Source organism: Hermetia illucens, chromosome 1, assembly GCF_905115235.1.
Source record: "Hermetia illucens chromosome 1, iHerIll2.2.curated.20191125, whole genome shotgun sequence".
NCBI classification, from domain to species: Eukaryota; Metazoa; Arthropoda; class Insecta; order Diptera; family Stratiomyidae; genus Hermetia; species Hermetia illucens.
The window spans coordinates 38,365,173-38,381,095 of record NC_051849.1 but is presented as its reverse complement, the minus strand read 5'-3'; the positions used below and the strand labels follow the sequence as shown (position 1 = coordinate 38,381,095).

The 15,923-nt window shown below is 41.3% G+C and overlaps 1 protein-coding gene across 2 annotated transcripts in view; it reads right to left on the bottom strand.

The window, feature by feature from the left end:
• Window positions 1-15,923, bottom strand: part of LOC119646429 (segmentation protein cap'n'collar) — a 332,005-nt gene that overhangs the window by 227,337 nt on the left and 88,745 nt on the right. The gene's annotated exons all lie outside the window — the stretch shown is intronic.

The following is a 15,923-nucleotide window of genomic DNA, read 5'->3' as shown; positions in this document are numbered from 1 at the left end:
CGTTGTATATGGTATTAAGTGTTCTCCCAGATGCCTCGAACTATTTTGCACAAGTGCCGGACACTGTCCCAGGAGGTGTATAGAGGTTTCGTTATACTCCTCACAAAATCTGCAGGCAATGTCCGTAGATGTCCCTAGCTTCCTTAGGTGAATGTACGGGTTATAATAATAATAATTGCCTACTAAGTTGTTATAAACATGGCACACATATCATGTTTATAAAAACTTAGTAGGCAATGTCCCACGAAAAAGTGTCGATCATAGTATCAAGGTATTAACTAAACCAACAATGAGGCTTTAGATCAAGGGATATCAAGGGATCTAGCAAGGCATGCGATGATCTCCAGCAAGTGGTGCGCACTGGTGTTTAATTCGACCAAAGAGGGTTGAATTAATTAGGTGCTCCTGATTGCTTAGCTCGGCTAATCTAGAATTACTTTTCAAAAGGACTCCAATGGTACGAGATAAATAAAGAGCTGAAGAAATATGTAAATTGTTACATAAGGAATTCTTCAAAGTTCGCAAGTGACCTGGTGATAGTTGCAATCATCTAACACAACACTTTGCATACCATCAAATCATGGTAGCGAATGATTAATGTGAATTTAGTGGAACAATAGATGGCCGCGGCTCTTATTAATAACCGCAAAACCAGCAATATTATTAGTATCAAGGTTCATGATCACGAGATCATTGATTTTAAGCTGACTTTCAAAGATCATTTGGATTATTCACGAGATAAACCGGCAAATGTCAACTCATGCTTGACATGGATGATGCCTAATATTGGAAAACGCGGATCCTACTATTTCGGCGGAAACGGCTCCTATCTCGATGGAAACGTTGGCCTTAGATTTACTAGCAATTGCGGTGCAGCACCTCTACGAAAGAAGCAAGGCAAACGCATCTGCTGTGACTGCAAACTTAAGAAAAACCACTAAGAAAGCGATTTTCTGCAAATGCCAAAGCCCTCTCCGCAAAGTGCAATCTCATGGTAGTCCCGAGGCTTCCTGCGTTCAATTTCGAAATAGTTTGAATGTATACTAACTTTTTTCCGAAAACGATCAGATTTGATTATGCGTATGATTGGATTAATAGGGAGAGCAGAATTTTTGAAACTCTATTTAAATTGTAATTGTCTCATATAATAAACCCATTTTGGATGCTTTTCGGGGGGGTCGAAAATGTTGACATACTTACTCGTAGGATCTGACATTAGTAACTCACTCGGTGTAAATGTTAGTATGAAGAACAGAAAAGGAACTTTTTTGCGTCATTGTTGATGGGTAATTGGCCATTATTGCAAGAAGTTGTATTGCAGTGGAAAGAAAATTGGGAAGATGAGACCGCTAACTATATTTCCATAACTCAAATCTTTCATTGACCATAGGTTAGAAGTGGCTAGAGCTTTTCCATTTATTTTTTTTTGTACTAACTCATTTGTTTTATAATTTTCTGCTGTGGCAAAATCAGATTAATAATGAGGAAAATGACTTTTGTCTGATCTACTGCGAACTGAGATGCCTTCAACTCCTCATCGGGGTTAATGAAAAAACAAAACAATTTTTCAAAATTCCGTGCAGGCCTTGTTTCCTTCACTTTAAGAGGTGGTCAGAACAGGAATAAATCTACTATCTGAACTATTTTGGTCTCCAGTAAAAAAAAAATGACTGCAGAAGGAAGAAACCACTTGAGAAACCTTAGAAACTTGGTTTTATTTTCATTCCAACTACAAATAGAAAAAACACAAGAGAAAGCTAGAATTCCACTTGAATATGACAGATTCATTTCACCATTTTAATATTGAATTGGCTTCCCACCGCTAGAAAGAAGAATTTTGGCCCAGACACTCTTGATTGCCCTTTTCAACTCTTCAGTGTAGTTAATGGAGGTGGTAATCGTCGTAGATGTCCTAAACTATGATATCCAATAGATTTTCTATTAGATTTAAGTCAGGAAAATGTGAAGGTGCATCTAGAATGGGTGCTTTATTAGCGGCAAGCGAGTCTTTTGTAGACCGCGATATATGAACTGCCTCGTTGTTATTCATAAACAAGTCGGGTGACCGGAAGCTGGACACTTCAGGTACGAAAGGTTTGGTGTATTTCTTAGTATGTAGCACGTAATATATATTATGTGAGAGTATCCACTTTCGGGTGATATTGACTACGAATAGTCTTGAATTTGCAAAGAAGCAACAACTTTGACGTATTATAACTTTGTTAGTAATAGTGCGACTTCCACCAAACTTGGTAAGATCATGCTCTATATTATAGCCTCCATCACTGCAATTTTGTGGTGCTAGGTTTTGCAGCCAATTACTAAAAATTATGGTAATATACTATTATTAACTTTATTTGAAGGATATCGGTTTGGAAGGTATTTCGGAGCACAGGCACCATATAGTGGCAGCCTCCTGATTTTTTTCAGATCTTTCTTCCCCCCATTGGAACTTGTTTTATTCTATTCCATTCGTGCGAATCTGCGAAATTTGCGCTAATTTCGTAATACATATTTCAGTTTTAACATCGGCGCTTTGAGTTTCACATGTGATAGAGGTTCGGTGACTCTTTTACAGTTTGCAAACTGTCGTGTGTCCAACGTAAGGTGCGAATCCGCTACGGAGTCTGTGACACTCCTCTGTTGCATTTAATGTGGAGTTAAAAATCTTTCGCTTTCCGCGATAGCTTTTGACTTGAGACCAGAATATTTTGGCATGTCGTAAGGTTTGGGGTCAGCCAAAAATATCCCGATAATTTCAAAATCTTCGCTCTAAAATCACATAAATATAAATAAAACCAACTAAAATTTTCTTGTGGTTCTATCATTTATGGACGTTTGAATAAATGGACAATTTGAAATAAAGGAGTGCTGATACAATTAACGGATTTAAAAAAAAGATGGTATATATGCCTTATCTATCCAAATACTTCCAGAAAAAATTTCAAGGTAATTGAAAGTTTCTTACACTAGTTATAAGAAATGTTCGAAAAAAATACAGTGGTTCTTTTATGAACGAACGGTATGCCTTTCAGGTTCGGGAAGGAGAGGGCGCTTTCATCGAACAATTCAGTTCCCCTTATGTCAGGTGCTGGTGCGCCTGTACTCTTTCGTCACTTTTCTGGCTTTTGGGATAGTTCTGCTCTTGTGATTCCTCATAGTCATCCCGGAGAGTCATTTTGGCCATTCCAAACTTATATACTCATTACTAAGGGTGGCATTTAGTTCCTTCTTCCAAGTTTTGGATTCCTTTTTCTCATTTCCATATACTTTCTACAATAGAATTTCTTGCTCCATCTTGCATAGCATACCATAAAAGTCCGGTCATTCTTCAGGTTGTGTTTGGTGATGTTTTGAGCTTGAAGTCTGGGCTTCACGAGGGAATTTGCAAGGAACTGTCTTGCTCTTACCTTGGTTGGTATTGTGTTTAAGGCTGTAGGTTTTGCAAGGAAAGCTATCTATGTATAAGTCTCGGAAATATGGTCCTCAAAGATTGGAAGTTGAAAAGTTGTGTAATCCGAGCTTTTACAAACTGTATTTCCGTGCATTTATGTGACTGCCAACTCTTGCTCATAACTTTTCTGGTTTTTGGGATAATTCTACCCCCATATAGTTATTTGGTTTCGACTTTTACGTCATTATTCATCTAGGAAGCAGTCTCATTCCAATTATTCTAGGTGCTCTAAGGATACTGCAAGTTCCCTTGATGAACGCTGGCAAAATAATTTTATTTGGAAATACCTCCTGAAAGATCCCCCCCTCTGCTGGTGAGCCTTGCCTTGCTGAACCGAGGGGTACCATGCCCAAGGGAATTCTGATGGCATCAACATATTCATATGGAGAAAAGATCTTAGAGCCGATATAATAAACTTCGAGTCTAATAGAAGGGTGGTGCGAATGGGAGAATCTCATAGTAACTTTTAACAGGATGCCTCCCCCTGATGGCGTTCATTAACTAGCTCATCAGCCAAATTTATTATATTGAACTGTCTGACGCTTGCGCGACTAGGATAAGACGTAGCACATACAATAAGCCTGCAGGATGGAGCAACATAGTCTAATCCTACATAAAGCGCTTCTATTCCTCCTTTCATCTAATAACGATTCCTACAGCCCTCAATTGATTATACAGTTCAACAATGTCGTATTTAACATAGACAAATGAAAATTGTTTCTTATTTAAGCCACACAATATTGTGTACCAATCACAATCTCTCTAATCAACTGCGAAGAAAGGAGTTCACAAATTTTCAAACATGTCCAAGATGAATTATAAAAGACCTCAATATGCCAGAAAACCTATGGACCGACAACGTGTCTCGCTTCGCTAAAACCATTTTCACTTTTCCATCAATATCAAGTCTCTTTCGAATTTCCCTCTAAAACTTCATGCCCACAACAATCAACCAAGAAACAGGACGAAAAGAAAATATTCAGAACACAAAGTAATTTCGATTGTATCTCGATGACCTCTGGTCAGCTACCAACCGAGACAGTCAGGACTATTCACAAAGGGTGGCAACCACTTGCAATGGTTCACGAACGATGGTGGTTTCATGTGTAATGTTTGCGGTTAGTAAACGGTACCGCTAATGATGGGTTCGGCATTGTAAGTGCATACCTGCATGTCCGCATAGTTGCTCTGAAGGAAGCGGCAACGTGTGATTCCATTTTGAATAGCGCCTGACATGTGCTTCGCCCCACATCACGTTTAACCTGAACGAAGAGGGTTAAATAATTGACGACCACTATCTGGACAATTATGGCCCCCGAGCGAATTGAAGGTAGGCGCGAATAAAAGGTCAATAAATAGTTTATTAGGCGGAAATCGATTCGTCCCCCTTGATCATGTATTTAATCGTGGTCGTAGGCTGGTTAATTATGGTTTCGAATGGAGAGCATGTCCCATGTCAGGCTGAGTCCTGTTTAAGGACTAATCAATTTGGGGGCGACAAAGAGGCAGGGAGTGCGCGTTGGCTGATGGTACGACGATAATTTCATATTGCAGTATTAGATACGATTGTTATCGAGGGTTCAGGAGACATTTTTCTAGGAAATGGAGTCTAACCGCAAGACAGGATATGGCCAGTTATCGACTTAATCATGGCTTTCAAGTTGGAATCAGAATCACAACTGCATTTTACGAACAGTACGAATTGCAGTTTTGCAATAAAATTCGCAGAATTTTGTTGAAATTTTAATGCTGATCACTGGGTCTGGTTGCCAATTTTCTCATTAGCTAATTATTGGTTATAAATGCCAATTTTCTCATTAGGTAACTAGCTAATTGCTATCGGAAACATATGAGATTTCCAACCATATTGACTGCATGAATATTTAATTCAAATTACTACCCCTGGGTGGAAGGCGGGAACAGAGCAGTTGGATATGTTGCTTTTTTATTCTGAATGGTTCGTAAATAATTCTGAATATGATATATCATAGAGGCCGTCCTTCATGAGCTGGAATTACTGAGACTTGATCGGATACGAAGAGTGGGGACAACCTAATTCCATGCGCAGGTGGAGTTCCTCCGTCCCCGGGGCCCTTTGGATAATGATTTTAATAAAATAATAAAAATTGAACAAAATGTTCTTCATATGAAGATAAGTTCGAACGTTCTCTCTGGTAACTTTTTGGCCCCGGGCTTAATTCCAATTCAGAGCAATCCCACTTATTTCGCAACATTTTGACAAATTTGCGAAAATTTTTTCCTCCCGTCACGCCAGAAACCACTGTCCCCAAACACGTGCAAATTCTTGATATACTGATACAGTTGTTGTGATGATGCTCTTGATCCTTGAACTTGTTATCACCATTGAAAGTTACGAATGGAATTCTGAGAATATGGGAGAGTTTTCTACGTCTATTTTTAATGTTAATAGGCATTTATAGGGGAATAGTATTTTGATAATAATAAAACAATAAATTTACAGTCAGACGACAGTCGGTCCGTTATCACAAAGAACTAAAAGTCGCTAGTGCGATTCATTCAGTATTTACCACTCAAAATGGTCAAAGCAACGACCTTTAAAGGTCCATTTTGTGCTAGCTCATTGGATTGTGGTGAAAATGAACTCATTTGACGTGATGCAAGTGTATTAGACAAGGTTGGAGAAAGTGGGGGAATGCGCTGATTAGCTACATGTTTACTTCTGTTGAGACCACAAGAAACGGTTAAGTTTTGAATTCTAAGGTTACCTAATAAATCGAATATGTTGAAGTAAACGAACTTCTCCATAGAGCCAACCTCGGGGCTAGGCTAACACAGAAACTATTTCCAGGTGTTTTGGTTATGATCCATCCATTGCCAAAGTTATATAACGAACTATTATCAGAGGAAATGAAGCCTTGCAAGATTCTTTTGGCTAAGTTACTTAAAAAGGTATTCCACATGGGGCCTAAAATTTGTTTATAGAAGAATAAAAAAAAATGACATATTCTCTATACCGAAGTCAGAAGCAGTGTTCGAGATTCGGTACTATACAATTGGATGAAAATGGAGTTATTTGTGCGTGCACAAGTTAAGACTAACGCGGTGATAAAAATCTCCCTCATTGTGTTTAACATGGAGGACAATGACCGTACCAGACGCCCGACTATGAAGAGAACAATTCGAAACTAGCAATGATTAGGAAATGAGTTCCAAAGCGAGTATATATTTTGTGCAACTGATGGAGTTCCTGAACAAGGGAAACAACGTGCAACAGTTGATGACAGACAAAAATTGAGCCACCCAGCATCTTATCACAAGGCACGAAGATTCCTTATCATTCCCAAATTCCATTCTAGTCTTCGGAATCATCTTCGACAATAAACTCTGCTTTGACACCCATTGCCTCGAAGTCACCAATTGAGCAGCAACATTTTCAGGCTTTATACTTCGCTCCTCCTCTGTTTTTGGCTCCATCCAACTCTCCTCAGCTCTCTTCAATTCCCTCGTCAGGAGTACCCTCGAATACTGCTCCGTGATCTGGTCACCTTCCCGCAACTGTAATTGTCTTGCCCTTGAAAATGTGCAAAATAAATTCCCCCGTTCCCTCTTTTTATAAGAAAAACTTCCCTCGTGTGAACTGCCCCTTCTGCCTCCGCCTTCTGAACCTCCCCTTCCTACAACAGTGTAGATCCTATCTAGATTTATGCACGCTAGCACATATAGCGCGTCAACTATACTTGCACACACTCGCGGTTACCCAATATGAATTTCAACTCCCCTAGGAATTCCCCGGGACGCCCACACTCCTCCTCTAATATCCTGCACCAAGTGTTCTTGGGCGACCCGTTCGTCGACCCCCTTGAGAGTGCAAATTCCACTGCGTGATGTAGTCGGCAATGCAATCATCCCCCCTACTCAATGTCTAACCTATCCACCACCACTTCGGCCTTCCAATCGCATCGCCTATAGGTGACAGGCCTCAGCGCTAACCAAATTCCTTGCTTGTAATAGTATCCGGCCAGATACATCACAGAAAGGTGTTGATCAAGGCTTGGAACCTTCGAGTGGTAGTGAGAGTCATTTTTCATGTGCTACTCCAATATAGCATCACAGGAAGAACACTAGAATAGAACAGTCCCATTTTGGTATTGAGGTAACTGCATTTCCAGATTTTAGACAAAGCAGCGAAAGCAGAACTAGTTAATGCTTTTTCCAAATCCAGAGCCATTTGGCCAAAGTCCATGACCCGGTGAGAGAGCAAACAGATGTCATCAGCGTAGTCGAGGTGTTTGAAGAAAGATGTCATAGGCCATTAAACTCCTCCACGTTTTCCGGACAAGGCCGCATGAACAACGCTCCCGATAACAAAAAGAAATAATATCGGTGACAGAATGCAACGCTGGCGGACTCCGCGACCACAAAATACTCTGACATTTTACCTCGATACATATATAGATGTTTCTCCGGAATGACCCTTTTGCGTGACCCTTTTGTGGTCAATATGGAAAGATCTTTGCACGGCAGGGAGCACGCAGGTACCCCTCCAACTGTCACACTCAAAACAGATGCTTTTCTTTTGAATCTAAACGAACATCCCCTTCATCCACTCTCTGGAAAAATTCTCGGATTCCCACATTTTCCGTACGAGTGGTAGTAGCAGATCTGCAATGACTGCGTTTGAGTCCATTTATGATCGAAATGATTTCTCTTCCGTTAAATGATTTTTGCGGATCAGTCCATATCCACTACCATTTTATACACAGATGGAATAACCTCACCGGATGTGATGCGGTTAAGAATCATGGTGAAGTGTTCACCATTCCTCTTCAGCTGCTCGTCATCGTGGAGAGATATGCGACCATATGCAAGTACTTTTGTGATGCAGGTGGGTTACTCAGAGTATCTACCGCTTGATTAGCAAGATAGCTCTCCCACTGTTGAGCGATATTGAACTTGGGGGTCGCAGTTCTCCAACCCTGCGAGAAGTGGCAGACGCATAAAAAACGACATAAGCGACCAACAGATGGTGATCTTTTTCGAGGCCGATATCAGCGCCTCTCTTGTTATGCACATCCAGGAGACCACTCCTAAATCTGCTAATGATCGCAAAGTGGTCAACCTCATTGTTCGTACGATGTTGGTCAGTTGAAACTCAACTGACCTTATGACAGGCTCTATATCAGAACACTGTGTCATCAATGACATGGCGGTGGGAACTGCAGAAATCCAGAAATCTCATACCATTATCGTTATGGTCGCCAAGACCGTATTTATCCGTAACATTTCCAAGTAAGATGTTATCAGAGCCCACCTTGGCATTAAGATCACCAATCACGATCACAATGTCATCTTTAGAAAGCCTTCCTTGATCTGCGTGTGATTCCTCGTACAAAGCTTCGGGAATGTCGAGCTTTTATCTTTGGAATTCTCACTCAAGTTGGGGGGAGGACTCTCGATGCCGATATCGAGGAGCGCATATTCCAGAGATCAATCGTAGTCCGTTTTTGATAGCCAAAGGTCGTAGTCGTAAGGTCAGTTCCTTTGATGCAATGTACTTTTTGGATAAAGGAATAGGGGCTCTGTAAACCTTCTAAGTGGAATATCGAATGGCTGTTCAAAAAAAGAACGATTGGTTTTCGGGCAATGGGTCCATCACCTGAGGATTGGTTTTTGGGGGGACAGTTGTGGGATATAAAGAGAGCGGGCGAACCTAACAAGGAAAAGGAAGATGGTGTGAGGGAATTTTCGGAGTATGAAGCGTGAGAAAGCGATTTGCGGCAATCGGAATGGAACGAATAGTTTGCTATAATTTGAGGATCTTATTTCCGTATTCCTACTGGCTGTATGGGTAATTAAAATTACGATATTATTATAACACAAAATAATATATATTTATTTACTTAAAATTTTTATTAATTTACAGCGCAATTAATAGAGAGGAGTCACCTCCCTCCTGCGGCTCATTGCTCGCTAGTCAAAAATTTTTTTTCCATGTCATGATCACCACGATTCCTACTTGCGTGCGTCTGACACACAAGTTGCTTGTTCCGCCACAACAATCAACCCCCCGCTAAAACCAAAGGGAGGATTCAAGAGAAAGAGGAACCAGACGCACGGCTGCCGCAAGTCAAAACGAATTTGCTACCGCGAGTTTCAATGTTTGCGATATTAAATTATTATGTCGGGATACGGTAAGAACCGAAACTTCAGCGCCTGTATTGACCAGGTAGTTGCGCTGGCTCAAGGGGTCGTAAATTGTGAGGTCAACGTGGTGCTGCATTTCGAGTAGCAGTTACCAGAACTCCTGGCAAGTCTGACTTTTTTTGGTAAGAAATTGTAAGGACTGGTAAATTTTTTTAGCCTTTTCAGCGAACCTTTGATAGTAGCAGCAGCCTCAATGACCTATTAACCGATCGCCCATTTAGGTAGGCGGATCTAGACCTACTCCCCGAACGCAAAGTATTGACGGCCTCTGCCAACTCAGAGACAGTGACTGTTAATGTTGCCACCATTTGCTGATGATCTATGAGCTCCCCGGAAGCCTCTGTAGCCACAAAGAGTGTGCCAGTTCGGTGCCGACTTTGTCATCACCCAACTGCTTCATTCTACGCAGCAGTTAGCTTGGTGTACTGTCATCTAGCGTTAGCTCTCCCAGTAAGTGGTTTAGTTTAGCCGTATCACTTGCTGACAGGCGTATTATGAAGTGCTCTTTTAGTCACTTATAAGAACAATCCTCGAGGACGTCGAAGACAAACTCGACTGCCTCCTCGTCCAGCGTGTAATTGAAGCGAACGCCAGCCAAAGCGAATTGGGCTTCGAGTTGGAGGAACCATGTTGCCGGACTCTTACGCCAAAATGGCGGTACCCGTACGGCCACGTTAGTTACCGAGAGACCTGACTCTATTCGGAAGGACATCGTTTAGAGGAAGCGAACAACCCACAAGAGAAAGAATACGCAAGTGGAACGACCACAGAAATGAGCAGAAAGAGCGGAGGAGAAGGAAAACGGTCCTGCGTCGTTTCTAGCAGAGTTCTCTTTTTTTATGATATTTATAAGAGAAAGAGACAGTACCGACTCCTGCGGCTTGACGTGTTTTACCTTGATACTACCTTAAATCTTTTAAATTCAAACAAGTCAATAACATATTTAAAAAAAAATGTAGGCTATTGCCGGATGGCCTGTTGCAGCCGACACTGATGTTGCTGTGCTAAAGGTGACACCTGCAATTGACGTTGCTGCACTATTTGTCGTTGCTGAAACTGTGCGTGACGCGAATCATGGCAGACCAGGCGGATGCTGGTGATATCCTCGAACTGGAAATTGCATGTGACGCTGCTATCGATGGTGGTATTAACGAAAAGGGACCGTTGCCAATGTCGTCGACGGTGGTCCTACTAAATTTCCTAACGATACCAGTAATTCTTTCGAATGAGGTGGGGGCGGTTGTTGCCCCTGTGACTGTGAATGATGCTGTGGTGGCTGTTGAAATGAAGGCTATTGTGGATGATACACCTACGGTTGTTGCGGCTGCTTGCCGAGCGATTGTTCTTCCGCTTGATTTTATTGATGGCAATGGTGATGTACTTCTGCAATTGGGTGGACTTTTAGCAGATGTTAGCATTGGCTTAACCAAATTCGACTGTGATTACAATGCAGCTTGTTGATTGGATATAGGCGTGAGAACTGCAACTTTCGTCAAAACTTCAACTATTAACGGGCGAATTTTCCTCGGAAAACTCTTACGACAAAATGTATCGGCATACTTAAAACCGTAGAAAATTGGTTTTCTTCTACTTTTTTGTTTGTATTTGGCTTTTTGGCTGGCGAACTTCGGAAACTTGGAAAATACTCGGGAAATGCAAAAGTCGCGGAAATTCATTTGTACTTTTCTCCGCTTCACGGCACGAACAATCGATCTGTTTTCCGTGGGTTTGTTTCTAATTTGAATGATTATTGTTTTGTTGGTACTTTCGGGGTCACCAATTTATGGGTAATTAAAATTACACCATTATTGTGTGTGTATATATTTATTTGCTTGAAATATTTATTAATTTTTAGCGTAGTTAATAGAAAGGAGTCATCTATCTTTTCCGGCTCCTTTGTCTCTGGTCGAACTGACACCGGAAAACGATTTTCGCTGTCAAAAATAGTTGTTCGACATCATGGCCACCACGATTCACAATTGCGTGCGTCCGATACGCAAGGTGCTCCTTCCGCCACAACTGGAGGGGACGTCCCCAGATTAATGGCCGGGAGATGGCGAAATGAGGTAGAAGAAGTTCCCGATGGAGATGTGTTTCGCCGTGGATCTGCCTCGATCGTGACATTCGGGTGAAGAGTTTTCGGCTTTGGTATTTTTTTCTCTTTCCACTTTTGCTTCGCATTCTTTCCAGAAATTGTTCGTGAATTTTTCTAAATGTTGATTGATATTCTGATCCGATCCCAACGCATCATGAAGTTTTGCACATGGCGTAAAAGGGACTGAAGTGTTCAAAAGGACACCCCTCCACCACATTCCCCACATCGAAAAAAATCCATATTCTAGTTTTGGTGAGGTCTCTAAGTTGTATTTCTAATTTCTTAATGGAAATTTTTGCAAACAAACATTATCTGTGTATTATCAATAACCACGAAACTCTTTTTATAATTGTGTAATACTTGTAAAAAATCGTCTTATCATAAAATTAAAACACAAAAACATTATTGTTTATGACGCCAGTATTAAAAATAATCATACGAATTAGCTTCATCTAAACTTGAATTGAAAGGCAAAAAATTACAAAAAAACATATGATTCCCAGATCAGTCATTTTCACACATTTCACTTTTGTGATGTGTGCAAATCTAGTAATCCTATAAAAAGTGAACGTAAATAAAAATGCCGGACATACAATAGGCAATATGGCGAAAGTACCCAACAAAAAAAGATAACTTGCAGCGAACCGCGTTCGGAGATAAGAATAAGACCAGAACACAGAGAGAGAAAGATGGGTGGGGATGGAGAGAGGCGCTCAGAGAACACAGAGAGAGAAAGATGGGTGGGGATGGAGAGAGGCACTCAGAGAACACATCTGCTGACTTTCTATGTTTTACCACTCTGCTCGCTTCTTTGTGATCAAAGGAGCATGTTAAAAACTATATGAATGAAGTGCTGGGAAAGCTGTAAAGGTTCTAGCTTACCAACAAACTTACCTTGAAATGTAGGACAATATTAGTGGTTCTTATTACTATAATTAAAAATGTTGATGTAGAAACATTACCGAAAGGTAGCAGTGCATATGACGGTATTCCTCAGCGATTTCTGCCATTTTCTGGACTAACTTCACAGAGCACAATTTATTTAAGTTTCAATGCAACTTTTATTTTGAAATGAATCTTTTTGTTATTTCAAAATCTACAAATGTAGTTTCACTGAATACAGCAAACCAACAATAATTTTATCAACTTAGCGCGAAAATTACACAAATTGTTGAAAATCAAAACACTTTCTTCTACGGAATTAAAACCAAAATCTCTAACACAAACGAGATCAATAGCCGTTGAATGTGGGGTTTTCGCTTGAAAATCGCACTCTAGGCAAACAGAAAACTTAAACAAATCAAAGCTTAATTAATTCAGTTTAATCTTTTATAACAAAATATCTCTTTGTGCACTCAAAACTGATCACTGTCTAATTGTGCAAATAATGCGCTTTTCATTCGAAAATTTGCTTCAATTAATCAATAAAATATTTTCCTGGAAAAAAGACAAATTAAACCGTCATAAAATCCAGACGAAACAAATCCTAAATTATAAACAAAATAGGAAGCAAGGAAGCCACTGACTTGACCGTGATCCGGAAAGGTGCCACAGACAACTAAAAATCTGAGGACAGCAGAACAAATTACCACAAATATGAATAAGGGAGAGCAGCAATTTCATCTCAAAATTTGATAGTTGTTGTACATTCGCATCTATTCTGAGATTGGATCTGTTAGCTTTTTACTTGTTATCAGTATTTAATATTCTTTCCACATGATTGCATGCAGTCATATGCGACAACTTTAATATATTCCAAATGATTGACCGGTTGGACCACGCTTTGCTGTATGCAGACGAAACTGGTTTGTGTCCAGAGTAGACGATGTGCTTGGTTCATGTTCACATTAACTTCACATCAATTGAATACCTGAATCAATCTAAGAACTAAACCGTGGGACCTTCGTTAAGTTCCGAAAGTACAGATGTGCCAGAAAGTTCTGGTGATTTTTAAAACGAGGAATTATTATGAAATTCAAACGAAGCGTGAATCATCCGAGACATGAATTTTGCTTTCTCATGCACAGTGGACAACGCGAGAATCAACTTTTTTTGTTTATTTGGATTGAATTTTAATGCGTAGTTGGGGACACTTTGTTGTTTGTTTTGATTTGATGAGATTTTGATATCAATTACATGAGATTTATAGGAGTGATACGCAGCTAAAAGCGAGCAAATCAGAATACATGGACAGTTGGTAAGATCATAATATTTATAGTTTGGCTAAAATGTTCTTCTCCGCATAGTGAGAGGCATTCATGGTATATCTTTCAATATGGAAACAAATAAGCATTTGCAAAAGTTATTTTTGAACAGGAGCCCTGGGTTGGAGGCGAACGAACCATCAAAGGGCTCCAAAGCAAATATTTTAATTTATTCCACAGCACAGAGCATGTATTCTCGCGAAGAAGAGTCTGCACGCTTTCCTGTGCCCGGGCCTGAGGTCCAGCGACCTAGTCGTGATCAAGCTGGAGCAGGCGGGGGCAGAGAACATGTATATTTCCTCGGCTTACATGGCTCACGACCGATCAACTCCGCCAGAAGAACTACAACATCTGACGAACACCATAGCATCAAAGAAAGTCAACCTGCTGATAGGCTGCGACGCTAATGCAAGGCATACGCTTTGAGGCAGCTCCAAAATCAACGAAAGAGGTGAGTAATTCTTTGATTTTATTATTACTTCAAATCTGTTGGTGTATAACAAGGGCAGTACACCAACCTTCCAGCAGGGGATTCTCGGAGAACTGTGACGGTTGGGAGGAGGTCCTTAATATCACCCTAATAACCGGCAATGGGATTCTTAGGGTGGTGGACTGGAGAGTGTCCGACCAGAGATCCTCCTCTGATGACAATTGGATACTTTTCATTCTAGATCTCGCCGCAGAGGTCCCCAAACCCTTTAGAGACCCCAGGAGGATCGATTGGAGAAAGTTTTGTCAAGTAAATAAGAACAAACTCTCCGATGCGCAAATTGGTAAGATTGGCACAACAGACGAACTGGAGTGAAAGGTCGGGGCTCTGGAAAAGGCATTCGATACCGCCTTTCAAGTCTCGTGCCATACTAAGTACAGCAAAAACACCTTGCCACTGTGGTGGAATGAAGATCTCTCCAGCCTCAGGAGACTGATCAGAGAAATCATTAACATCTGCTACAGGCAAAAATACTGGCAGCCATACAAGGACTGCCTGAAGAAGTATAAGTCGGCCATCAGAACCGCCAAGAGGCGGTCTTGGTTTACGCGAGGCTCAGTAAAATTCTGTCTAAGGAACATAAGAGCTCATCCTTTCTTAAAAAGTCGGAACGCTCCTGGACGAAATCTTCTAGCGAAACCCTCGAACTGCTGGATGAAACGTACTTTCCCGCCAGCGAGGAGGACTGTGAGTCAGAACCTTGCTTGGAGGGTTTGTGGCCACCCCAGCTGTGCGACGCTATCAAATCGGTAATTACCGAGGATAAGGTCGGCTGGGCTATAAAAAGCTTCTCTGCATACAAACCTCCAGGTCCAGATGGCATAATGCTAGTTATGCTACAGAAGCAGCAGGAAAAGGTTGTGCCGTGGCTTGTTGAGATTTACCGGCGCTACATCTCTTTAGAATATGTATCGCAGTCCTGGAGCGCGCGCACGAGTGGTTTTCATACCGAAAGCGGGCAGGCGCGGTCATGAGTCCGCGAAGGACTTTCGACCAATCAGCCTGGCCTCTTTCGTGCTGAAGACCCTAGAGCGCGTCCTTGACACTCACTTAAGGAAGATTATGGAGAGAACGCCTTTCTCTAAGTCCCAGCATTCCTACCACTGAAACCGCCCTCCACGAGGTAATTGGCACGGTTGAGACCCCGCTGCAGTACAAGCAGTGTACGCTAGCTGCCTTCTTGGATATAGAGGGAGCTTTTAACAACGTTAGGGTGAAGGTGGTGGCGTATGCCGACGACTTGGTGATATTAGTATCAGGGATGTTTCTTGTCCATTATGAGCGACATCATGGAAGGAGCGTTGCGAAAGGTGTGCTTGTGGGCCGCAAGATGCGGACTCAGCATAAACCCAACCAAAACGCAACTGATGCTATTCAGCACCAAGCCAAGGATATCTGTATTTCATCTAACACGGCTGAATGAACAAAGATTGGTTCTTTCCTCTAATGTAAAGTGTCTGGGTGTAATCCTGGATCCAAAGCTAAATTGGAGAT